Genomic DNA, 12,207 nt, shown 5'->3' with positions numbered 1-12,207 from the left:
GACCATCAGAATGAGGAAAAAAAACTTAGATTTAAGTGACTTTGAAGGTGACGTGGTTGTTGGTGCCAGATGGGCTAGTCTGAGTATTTCAGAAACTGCTGATATACTGGGATTTTTTACACACCTATCTCTAAGGTTTACAGAGAGAGGTCCGAAAAAGAAAATATATCCAGTGAGTGGCAGTTGTGTGGACGAAAATGCTTTGTTGATGTCAGAGGAGAATGGGCAGACTGGTTTGAGATGACAGAATTGAAATAACCACTCGTAACAACCAAAGTATGCAGAATACTATCTCTTAATGCACAATGTTGAAGCAGATGGGTTACAGCAGCAGAAGACCACACCAGGTGCCACTCCTGTCAGCTAAGGCTGCATTCACACTGTGGTTAGAGTGTACGGCTGCCGGATCCGGCTGGGGAGGGGAAAACCGTGCGCTCCCGTACCCTAGCCGGACCTGCAGCAAACTCTATTGACTTTAATGAGCCGACCAGAGTCAAACAGTGACTCCAAACGGCTCACTTCTGGAGTGTATCCGGTTTTGTGACAGGACCTAAAACCACAGTAAACTACTGTTTTAGGTCCGGTCACAAAACCGGATACGGGGGCAAAAATGAGTCAACCGGAGTCACAGTTTGACTTCGGTCGGCTCATTAAAGTCAATGGAGTTTGGCGACGGTCCAGCTGGGGTACGGGAGCGCACGGTTTTCCCCTCCCCCAGCCGGATCCGGCAGCCGTACACTCCAACCGCAGTGTGAATGCAGCCTAAGAATAGGAAATTGAGGCTACAATATGCAGAGGCATCAAAATTGGACGATGAAAGACTGAAAGAACATTGTCTCGCTTCTAGCTGCATCATTCAAATGCAAGAGGCAGAATTTGGCATAAACAACATGAAAGTATGGCTCTATCCTGCCTTCTATTAATGGTTCAGGTTGGTGGTGGTATAATAGTGTAGGGAACATTTTCTTGGCACACTTTGGGCCTGTTAGTATCAACTGAGCACCATGTAAATATGACAGCCTACCTGAGTATTGTTTCTGACCATATCCATCCCTTTATGACCATGGTGTATTGTTGTCATATCCCAACTCCATATCCCGTCCTCATATCTCAATCTTATATCCCATCCTCATGTCCGATCCTCATATCCTGTCCTCAGGTGGGACTGATTTGTGATGAAGATATTGTAAGCTGAAAATAGAAGGGGATGTGGCTTTGTGGGACTGGGCATGATTTGCAAGCCAGACCGATGCACAAAAAGGGTAGATAATAAAAGGAGTGGGTCTTAAAATGTTGGCGTGGCTTTGAGAGATGGGGTGGGGCTTGCAAGCCAGATTGACACATTCACCAGGAGATGCAGAGCGGAGCTTGTGAAGTAAGGTACTGGAAGTCCCATATACTTGCATGGGACTTGAAACAAAACCCCATCTTTTATATAAGGGTGTAGGTAAGGGTTAATTTAACTATCATATCTTTTTATTTGACATATAAGTAATATGTGTACCAGGTATTATTGAAATATCTCCAGCCGTACAGAAGTTATGTGGGAATGTACGTTTCCCATTGATTTGCATGGGACAAAAACCCTGACCTTCATTAATGGGGGTAGTTAAGGGTTAAATTAACTATATTTTAAGTGGACATATAAGTAACATGTGACCAAGAATTAGCAAAATATCTCCAGCCGTTTGGAAGTTATGCAGTAACATATATTTCCCATAGACTTGTATGGGACTTTAAGCAAAAATCCAACCCTGGCAAATGGGGGTGAGTAAGGGTTAAATCACCTATCCTATGTTTGTTGTTGACATATAAGTAACATGTGCGCCAAGTTTCATGTTAATATATTTAGCCATTTGGACGTGATGCTGGAACATACACACACATATATACATACATTCACACACACATACATTGAGTTTTATAGATATAGATTTGTGTCACAACCCGCATCAAACACAGTCTCATAATCATTTGACCATATCTGTACTAGAGAACAGCCCAGACAAAAATGTATTATCGTATTTTTCACCCTATAGGACGCATCGGCGTATAAGACGCACCCAATTTATAGGTGCAAAATCTAAAAAAATTAAGATTTTGAACCCAATAGTGGTCTTCAACCTGCGGACCTCCAGATGTTGCAAAACTACAACTCCGAGCATGCCCGGACAGCCGTTGGCTGTCCGGGCATGCTGGGAGTTGTAGTTTTGCAACATCTGGAGGTCCGCAGATTGAAGACCACTGCATAGGAGGTAATACTCACGTGTCCCCGCCGCTCCGGACCCGTCACCGCTGCCCTGGATATCGCTCCATCGCGGTCGCCGTGTCCCCGTCGCTCCAGAACGTCTCTGCTGCCGGCCGGGTATCCTCGCTCTCCGTCACCACCATCACGTCGTTACGCACACCGACGCACGTACGCGACGACGTGATGACGATGAAGGAGAGCGCCGGCCATACAGGGGATCCCTGAACGGAGAAGACACCGAGGAGATAGGTAAGGTCGTCCCCCCCCCCCGGTGTCCTGTAAGCACTAACCCAGCTATTCAGTCGGGCTGTTCGGGACCGCCGCAGTGAAATCGCGATCGGTGATGTCCTGTATTAGCCACGGGTCCCGGCCGTTGATGGCCCCAGGGACCGCCGCGATAGGGGTGTATTCGCCGTATAAGATGCACCGACTTTTCCCCCCCCAGTTTTGGGGAAGAAAAAGTGCGTCTTATACGGCGAAAAATACGGTAAGTGTAATCCTGTTGTACTAATCATGGAAATATATTCAAAGTTAAAAATAATTTTTGATTATTTTAATGATATTAAGTCATTTTGAAGCTTCACATTAAGGTTCGGCCCTTACCTACCGCAATGATGTCTAATTCCTCTGTACAGGTTTATAGGCGGCTGATCACATTTCAAAGAGTTAGAAGAAGAATAGATAGGGGTTGTTATGTCACTGTGAGGCTAAGTTTCCACTTGTTTTTGGAAAACTGCCACTGCAGTTTTTGAGCAAAAGTCAGAAGTCAGGAAACTTAGCCTAAAGATAATGCGGGAGATTTATTAAAACCTTTCCAGAGGAAAAGTTGCCCTGTTGCCCATAGCAACCAATCAGATCGCTTCTTTCATTTTTAACAAGGCCTCAGCAAAATGAAAGAAGCGATCTGATTGGTTGCTACGGGCAACTGGGCAACTTTTCCTTTGCACAGATTTTGATAAATCTCCCCCAATATTTTGTCTTCTGACATTGACAATGAAAATCCAATTTACACTGATGTATGCAGGCGCTAAACAGATTAGAGGATAGGCTTAAAGAGCCACAAGAGACAACTTGAAGTTGCGGAATTCTAGAGTCTATGCTATGGGAGTTTATATTCTCATAAATCACATATAAAAAAAACAGAACATGGCCGCACATCCACAGCTTATACTCGCCACGTCAAGGCCACCTGATAAGAGTGGATCTCTAAACTAACACTGGCGTAGTGCTTCAACCAGCGTGCCACCGGCTGTTGCAAAATTACAAATCACAGCATGCTTGGACAGCCAAACGCAAATGTTCGGATTGTCTGCACATGTTTTCCCGCACAAACATTCAACACATTTTACACCATGTGAACATAGCCTTATGCAGTCTCCTGCTGATTAAAAACGCTTGGGCCGAATGAGTGGAGTAGAGTGCTGGCTATGGAAAAAGATTTCTGTATTGAACAGTATTCCTCAAACCAGTGTGTCGCCGGCTGTTGCAAAACTACAACTTGCAACATGCTGGTAGTTGTAGTTTTGCAACAGTTGGCGGCACACTGGTTGGGGAACACTGGTGTAGAATATGATGCTTTTAGTGTTTTTACCATTCAGACCCACGCCGCATATCAGTGGAATGTCCTAGAGATCCAGCAGCAATCACGATTCGTGTACAACAACTTAAAGATCAATGCCTGTGATGCAATGCCGATAACCATCTATTTCTAGCCTAATGTTTAGCTGTTTCTATGGACCTACAGAATCCACAAATAATATATTTCTAGGTATTCCATTTATATTTATTGTATTTTAAGTCATGCCAGATGTGTAACTGTTAGAGCACATGATAGACAGAAAGATTAATGCACAGAAGGGAAGTGGTGGCTAAGTGTGTCATTACTCAAAAACAACTATATTATTTACATAAAACCCCACTAACCTCACATTATTTTCTTTATGCATTACCAGTGTTGCAATAAATCCTATTCCACCCATATTGGAAATACTATAAGTCCTCGTCTTCTCTTTGTTATGGGTAGCCAGCTATAAGCCCTATAAACCAATGCTGCAAGGAGCCAATATAGTTGTGAATTGTCACCAAGTACCTAAGCCGATCATTGGAGATGTCTGGACGACTGATTTACATTTTACATTCCTATAGCCAGACATAGTAAACTATGTAAATGAACTGTGATTGAGTCCGTGCTTATGGGAAACTGGAAGGGAAAAATTGGGTTAATAAAAGGCAATGTTTATTTCCTCAGGATTAAATAGGGTTGACATGTTAATACATTTCTTTTATGGTTAAGAGGATCATTGGTTTTTACTGATTATGATACTTAACCCTTTAATTACTTTCTAGTTAGACTGAGTAGATAAACTACCATAGGTAATGAACATTGTAACATCAGTTCTGAATCCTTATTGCCCACAGTCAGACCTATCGACTAAAATGTTGTCAGAGTTAAAGAGGATTAGTTATGTTTGATTTTCAGATACTAATCTTTGTTTCCCCTGGGGGATGAGTGGTGCCAAAAGTGTTCAAGGGTTGCTTGCTCCTCCTCCCTCTATATAAGGAACATGGGAGTTAATGGGATGATAGGCACATTGTGATAACTTCCGAGTTGTCTCTCACTTACATATTGTCTAGGAGTAAACCCCTTTATATTTAGGATACATTCACACATACCGTGTTTGCTGCGGATTTAATGCTGAGTAAATCAAAGTAACTAAATGGTTGAACAGAGGATCAAATCCAGAGCATCAAATCCATAGAGACAAATCCGTAGCAAGAACTCTGCAGCAATAAAATCAATAGCGACAAATAAGCAGCAAGAGATCCTCAGCATCAAATCCATAGCGACAGATCTGCAGCAAGAAATCAGCAGCATCAAATCCATAGTGACAGATCTGCAGCATCAAATCTATAGTGACAAATCCGCAGCAAGAATCGGCAGCATCAAATCCATAGCGACAAATCTGTAGCAAGCAGAGTATGCGTGAATGTACCCTGAAAGGTCCCAAACAGTATTCCAACACAGGGATCCAGGGTACAGCTTTACTGGAAAAACAGCGAGTCCTCATTTTCCATGCTGGGATGAAAAGAGAAGAAATTACTCTGGTTTGGTATTTGTATGGGATATTTTCCCTTGGGAAGGGGTGAATTTACATATGAGACTTAATATCTTCATGTCTTATCAATGAGAGTCAGTATCTAGCGTCCCCCATGCTGCATCTAGGGCATCTCTCTAGCTACCCAGTACCTTAAAACCTCTGTATACCGATAGGTGACTTATTCTTGTGGAAATTTGGCTAGTATGAGAATTCCCTCTGGAGTAGAGTGAAGTTGCATACTTTTCCCCCATTGAGCATTACTTGAAATTTTATTTTATTTTATTTTTTTTTTTTGGGGGGGGGGGGGGGGGGGGGTTCATTTATTATACTCTGCACAGGTCAGTAAAAAATGGGCAGGACATACGAAAGGAGGGGTGTGGTTTTGCATGGAGGGGGCGTGGTCATGCCCACACACCAAATTTACTACAGCAGGGGTAAGCTGGCATATATTTCTGAGGCCTTTTGATAGATCCAGTGCGATTCTGCACTAGCAGACTAGATTATGAATTTCCGATCTTAGGAAATCCCCTCCTTAACCTTTCCTTCCACTGACCTCTTCAATGAGACACACAGTGCCTATTAAAATCAATGTTTCCTTCTATCTTCATGGTGCGCTGTATGGGCACAATATTACTTCTTTAATGTATTTCTGGTTTAAAAAAAATATTTGCATTGCCTTGTTTTGCATGGACTCTTCTATATTGGTTCACATATTATCTATTTACATATTTTCTAATTGCTTTGTACTAGTTAGGGTATATCATCTTTTTAGGTATATTTGCCAATTCCCTTGAGATTTTTTAGAGGATCCTTTATACGCTTTTGTACTTCTATATTATGCCTCCAAATTTTTCCCCGCCAGATTTTCTTTATTTTCTGAGCCAAAACTAATACTATCCTATGTAAATGTACACTGCTCAAAACAATAAAGGGGACACTAAGATAACACATCCTAGATCTGAATGAATGAACTAATCGTATGAAAAATTATCAATGAAATTAAAATTTTCAACCCATGGAGGTCTGGATATGGAGTCACACACAAAATCAAAGTGGAAAACCACACTACAGGCTGATCCAATTTTGATGTAATGTCCTTAAAACAAGTCAAAATGAGGCTCAGTAGTGTGTGTGGCCTCCACGTGCCCATACGACCTCCCTACAATGCCTGGGCAGGCTCCTGATGAAGTGGCGGATGTTCTCCTGAGGGATGTCCTCCCGGACCGGAGCAAAAGCATCCGGCAACTCCTGGACAGTCTGTGGTGCAACGTGGTGGATGGAGCGAGATACAATGTCCCAGATGTGCTCAATCGGATTCAGGTCTGGGGATCGGGCGGGCCAGTCCATAACTTCAATGCCTTCCTCTTGCAGGAACTGCTGACACACTCCAGCCACATGAGGTCTAGCATTGTCTTGCATTAGGAGGAACCCAGGGCCAACTGTACCAGCATATGGTCTCACAAGGGTTCTGAGGATCTCATCTCGGTACCTAATGCTAGTCAGGCTACCTCTAGCAAGCACATGGAGGGCTGTGCCATCCCACACCATTACTGACCCAATGCCAAACCGGTCATGCTGGAGGATGTTGCAGGCAGCAGAACATTCTCCACAGAATCTCCAGACTCGCATGTCACAGTCACATGTGCTCAGTGGTCACCTGCTTTCATCTGTGAAGAGCACAGGGCGCCAGTGGCGAATTTGCCAATCTTGGCGTTCTCTGGCAAATGCCAAACATCCTCATACCACCCTCATGGAGTCTGTTTCTTACCATTTGAGTGGACACATGCAGATTTGTGGCCTGCTGGAGGTCATTTTGCAGGGCTCTGGCAGTGCTCCTCTTTGCACAAAGGCAGAGGTAGGCATCTCCTGATGTACTGGCCTGTCTCCTGGTAGCGCCTCCATGCTCTGGACACTACGCTAACAGACAAAGCAAACCTTCTTGCCACAGCTCGCATTGATGTGCCATCCTGGATGAGCTGCACTACCTGAGCCACTTGTATGCGTTGTAGGCTCCGTCTCATGCTACCACTAGAGTGAAAGCACCGCCAGCATTCAAAAGTGACCAAAACATCAGCCAGGAAGTATAGGAACTGTGAAATGGTCTGTGGTCACCACCTGCAGAACCACTCCTTTATTGGGGGTATCTTGCTAATTGCCTATAATTTCCACCTGTTGTATGTTCCATTTGCACAACAGCCTGTGAAATTGATTGTCAATCAGTGTTGCTTCCTGAGTGGACAGTCTGATTTCACAGAAGTGTGATTGACTTGGAGTTACATTGTGTTGTTTAAGTGTTCCCTTTATTTTTTTGAGCAGTGTATATACCTGTTTCAAGTTCCTCCTACCTGTCCTCCACTGCATTTAACAGATGCACCAAAGATGAGCCACCTTTCAAGTCAAGCAGACTGTAAATGATAGTTTAACAACTGAACTTCCTTTGGACATCTTGTAGACAGTGCTGGGAACCTCACAGGGTGGATCCTCCAGTCCTTATTATCTTGATCCTTCTTAAGTCCTTACCAGGGAATGTAAAATAAGCGAGAAGTCATTTGCTAATTGTTTTTGTTGAGCAAGCTGTGCACAAGAGCTCAGAGCGTGCATCAGGGAGGCCTCCACCCATGTTTATGTGCTGTGCCAGCTCCAAGCGTACACCACAAACATTCTTATAGTCAGTGCCCAAGTAACACTCCTGCCACAAGCGAAAAATGTAAATGAAAATGCTCTTATATTTACCAGTACAGCATCATTTAAAGGGGAAGTGGCTGATTTATGCTAAATTAATGTTATCCTTTCACATAAATTTATCACTATATATACTGATATATTAACAAAGTATTTATAAATATGGCACTTTGGTCCAGCATTCTAGTTGCTTTAATTTAATAGGTGATAAACATATTCCCTACCTTTTTTTATATATATATTTTTTACCTCTGAATTAGCTGCCTCTCCTATTTATGAGAATGATTTGATTTGTCTTATGTAATAATTTAGTGTTCAAAATAATATATATTTCTTTATTATAAAAAAAAAAAATTCTAAGTAAAAATTACCATGCATTAGACTGTTCCTCCGTCAGCTATTGAAAGTATAAGGGCATCTTTGGTCAAGTACACAGAGTCTATTTCTCCAATTCACTCCATACACGTGAACATTTGATCTGGCTAAGGCTAAGTTTCCACTTGTTTTTTTTCTGGCAGTTTTTTCTTCAGTCAGAAGTGGATCCATAAGGGGGGAGAAGTGTAAGTCCTTCCTTTATATTTCCCATTCCTTTTGAATACACTTCTGGCTTTGGCTCAAAAACTGCAGTGGCAGCTTTCCAAAAATTGCCAGAAAAAAAACAAGTGGAAACTTAGCCTTAATGTTTAAGTATTATTAGTGGGCAGAGGGGAGGTAAGCCATTGCCAGACAGCTCTGACACATGTTCCTGAAAATCCAGCTCTTTCGATCTATCCTTCTCTCTAAACTATCTGTCAGGGAAGAGTTAGGAAGCCCTCATAGAATGTAAACCACTCTAATAGTTATAATTACGTCTTAGGTCAGCACTTAGACCAGTGTGCAGTTTTTACAGCAAATTACTGTAGATTTGTAGTGTGTTTTTGTGGCAATGAAAAAGTTTCTTATCAGTTTCAAAAACATTGATTCATGAAAGGGCAGGAACTAGCAGTTTGCTTTTCCTGTAATTTGCTTCAGCAGATAGACTAATGTAATACATGACATGGCATACCATTGGGCTCCTCTACTAACACTGCGTCACTATTGTAATATGAGTGGAGTGCTCTTTAAATCATCATTTGCACACCCCTGCATTTCACATGTACTGTGTTTCCTGCCCTAAAGCCTAAAACTCTAGAGTCCTGGTGTCATGGTTTCTGTTTTGACATGATTCATGATGGATATGAAGATTTTCATTGATTTATATTGGAGTCTGTTAAGTTATGTTTTTTTACCCCCCAAAGGTAGAAAAGCATTATAGATAGCATAATAGACCACTATATTCTGCAACGTTTCAACAGGTTTTACAGAGACCTATTAAATCAGAAGGTTCTAATGCCTCTATATTGGGCACGGACAATACTTGTGCTAGCCTAGTGACTTCCTTTTCTGTAGAACTGTTCTGTCCTATTTCAAGGAATTGAAATAACTCAGCACGCGTTTGTGCAGTGTTAAAGAGTAGCTCCCACCATCCTTTTTTTTTTCCATTTCTTTCCCTGCCTATTGCCCATCTTTCCCTAACCCCCTCCATGCCTTAATTTTTTTTTTTTTTACTCTTTTAGAAATGCCTTTTTGTCTGCCTGGTAGTGTGCTCACTACCTGGCATACTTCCCCAGCAGGCACAAGTCACTGATGCCTGCTGGAGCCGCCCACTTCCGCCCTTAGTCCACCTATACAAGGTGCCTCCAGCTGTTTTACCACTACATCTCCCAGATTGCCCTGACATCTATTGGCTGTCAGGGCATGCTGGGAGTTGTAGTGGTGAAACTGGAGGCACCCTGTGGTGACAACACCCCCCGCTGAAATCAATACATGCGGCGGTAACCCCCACCCACCCCGGTGAAAGCGATACATTTGTTATGGCTGCGGCGCTATGCAAACCCCCCCACCCGGGCGCTAAAATCCCCCCACCCAAAGCAGACATACCCAAGTGCTGTGCTGAGTCCTTCCTGAGGCAGCAGCAGCGGCGTATGCCAGGAGGCGGGGCCAGTGTGTGAGGCCAGGGAGCCAATGCGCTCTCAGCACTCGCTCCCTACCTGTCTGATTGACAGGCAGGGAGCGAGCGCAGGCTGAATGAAAAGGACCGATGCCCGGCCGCATCAGTCTGAATTCAGCCGTGATGTCATGCCAGGCTGCATCCACTAGGGAGACCCCTAGTGGCCGGTTTTCAAACTTAAATTACACCATATTAATAAAAAAAAATAATGAAACTATATTAGAGATATGTTGTAGTACATAAGTACTACAACATGTAAAAAAAAAAAGTTGGTGACAGTGCCCATTTAAAAACCTGACTTTGCAGACACAGAATTACTTATCTGAAGAAGCCCATAATGCCTGTCTGTAGAGACTGCTTAGAATAAACCAGTAAGTGATTAACTAAATATTCTCAAGGGTCTTTTTCCCAGGGCAATATTTGCATGAACTATTGTCCATATAATTGCACATGCAAACATACCCAGTCGACCAATTCTTGGGTAAAGTCACATCTTGTGCACAAAAAAATACAACCACATACAGAGGCCAGTGGCGTTACAGTTTTGTTAGCAAAAGGTTCAGCCAGTGGCCGCCTCAAGCAGAGAGTGTATTTGTCCACCTGTGGCTGCCGCAATGTGTGGCTCTACCTTAAAGGGGTACTCCGGTGCTTAGACATCTTATCCCCTATCCAAAGGATAGGGGATAAGATGCCTGATCGCGGGAGTCCCGCCGCTGGGGACCCCCGTGATCTTGCAAGCGGCACCCCGTTTGTAATCAGTCCCCGGAGTGTGTTCGCTCCGGGACTGATTACCGGCGACTACAGCTATCACGCCCCCTCCTGTAGGCTTGCATTGAAGGGCGGAGCGTGACATCACATGGGGGCGGGGGGGGGGGGGTGACGTCACACACCGCCCGCCCTGTAGTCGCCGGTAATCAGTCCCGGACCGAACACGCTCCTGGGACTGATTACAAACGGGGTGCCGCGTGCAAGATCACGGGGGTCCCCAGCGGCGGGACTCCCGCGATCAGGCATCTTATCCCCTATCCTTTGGATAAGGGATAAGATGTCTAAGCATCGGAGTACCCCTTTAAAGGGAATGTTTTATTTTTTTTTATTTAAAAAATTGTTCGATCAAGATAAAGCATTTCATTTATATATTTAGTTTTAGGACAATGTAGTTTTAATGTTATTTACTAATAAAGTGTGTACTGGGGGCTGCCATATTGTAGCCTCTTTGTGGTGTGTCACTTCACAACACTTACACAGTTGCTTTATGGAGCGTGGAGGATCAAACAGGAAGACGGAAGCTAGTGATCGCGCTGTCGAAGGAGCCAGGTAAGTCCACATGTGTGTACAGCAGGTTACTTTGTTAATGTACAGAACACACAACACGTTTCAAGACCAATCCGGTCTTTTCATCAGACTTTAAATGAAAATACCGGATTGGTCTTGAAACGTATTGCGCGTTCTGTACTTTAATAAAGTAACCTGTTGTTTACATATCTGGACTTACCTTACTCCTTCGACAGCGCGATCTCCAGCTTCCATCTTCCTGTTTCATCATCCGCCCTCCATTGTCTTCACGCTTGCAAGTCAGCATGGGAAGCCGCTGCAATCCAAATCTTTCATTACACACGCATCTAGAGTGTTGTGCCTCCTCAACACAACACCACCAGGTGAGCGAGCACTTTACCAGTCTTCTGCCCACCCAGCTATGCCTATGATCCCACACAGGGAGTGCTCCGTGTGTTTGTTTGTCTTACAGTTGCTTTATGGCAGGCACAAGGGCATAGGAAAGTTAAGACTGAGAGTGTCTCATAGAAAAGCATTGACTGCTTACTGCACATGTGCAAAGTACAGGCTGGTGAAATGAAGAGGGGAGCCAAAGCCATTTTCTTAGGAACAGTGACCTATCAATGGAGCAGAGAGCATCAGAGTGGTGGATTGTGGAGGGGCACAACACAGTCACACACATTACACAGTCCTGCCTTGGTCTCCTCTCAGATCACTCTGCAGACATTAGACAGGAGAAGATAAGGTTTACACAAAGTTTAGAGCTGCAGTCCCTACAGTCCTCCTCCCCCCCTGCTCACCTTTGTGACCTGCCTGTCAGTCCTGACCAGGGCCAGATTAAGACTGCCTGGAAGATGGAGCACTTCAGTATGATG

General features: G+C 43.8%; 1 protein-coding gene across 2 annotated transcripts in view; it reads right to left on the bottom strand.

The window, feature by feature from the left end:
* KIT (KIT proto-oncogene, receptor tyrosine kinase) overlaps nt 1-2,977 on the bottom strand; it is a 116,387-nt gene extending 113,410 nt beyond the window's left edge. Inside the window, exon 1 of one of the 2 annotated variants that reach the window (XM_056558179.1) lies at nt 2,856-2,977. The gene's annotated coding sequence lies outside the window, so the exon portion shown is untranslated. Of the gene's footprint in view, nt 1-2,851 lie in introns of both variants that reach the window. The other variant, XM_056558184.1, reaches the window with a different exon arrangement.
* Nucleotides 2,978-12,207: the final 9,230 nt, after the last annotated feature.

This window comes from Hyla sarda, chromosome 1, assembly GCF_029499605.1.
Source record: "Hyla sarda isolate aHylSar1 chromosome 1, aHylSar1.hap1, whole genome shotgun sequence".
Lineage (NCBI taxonomy): Eukaryota > Metazoa > Chordata > Amphibia > Anura > Hylidae > Hyla > Hyla sarda.
Note: the sequence above shows the minus strand (reverse complement) of the source record. Positions and strands in the feature narration are given on the sequence as shown.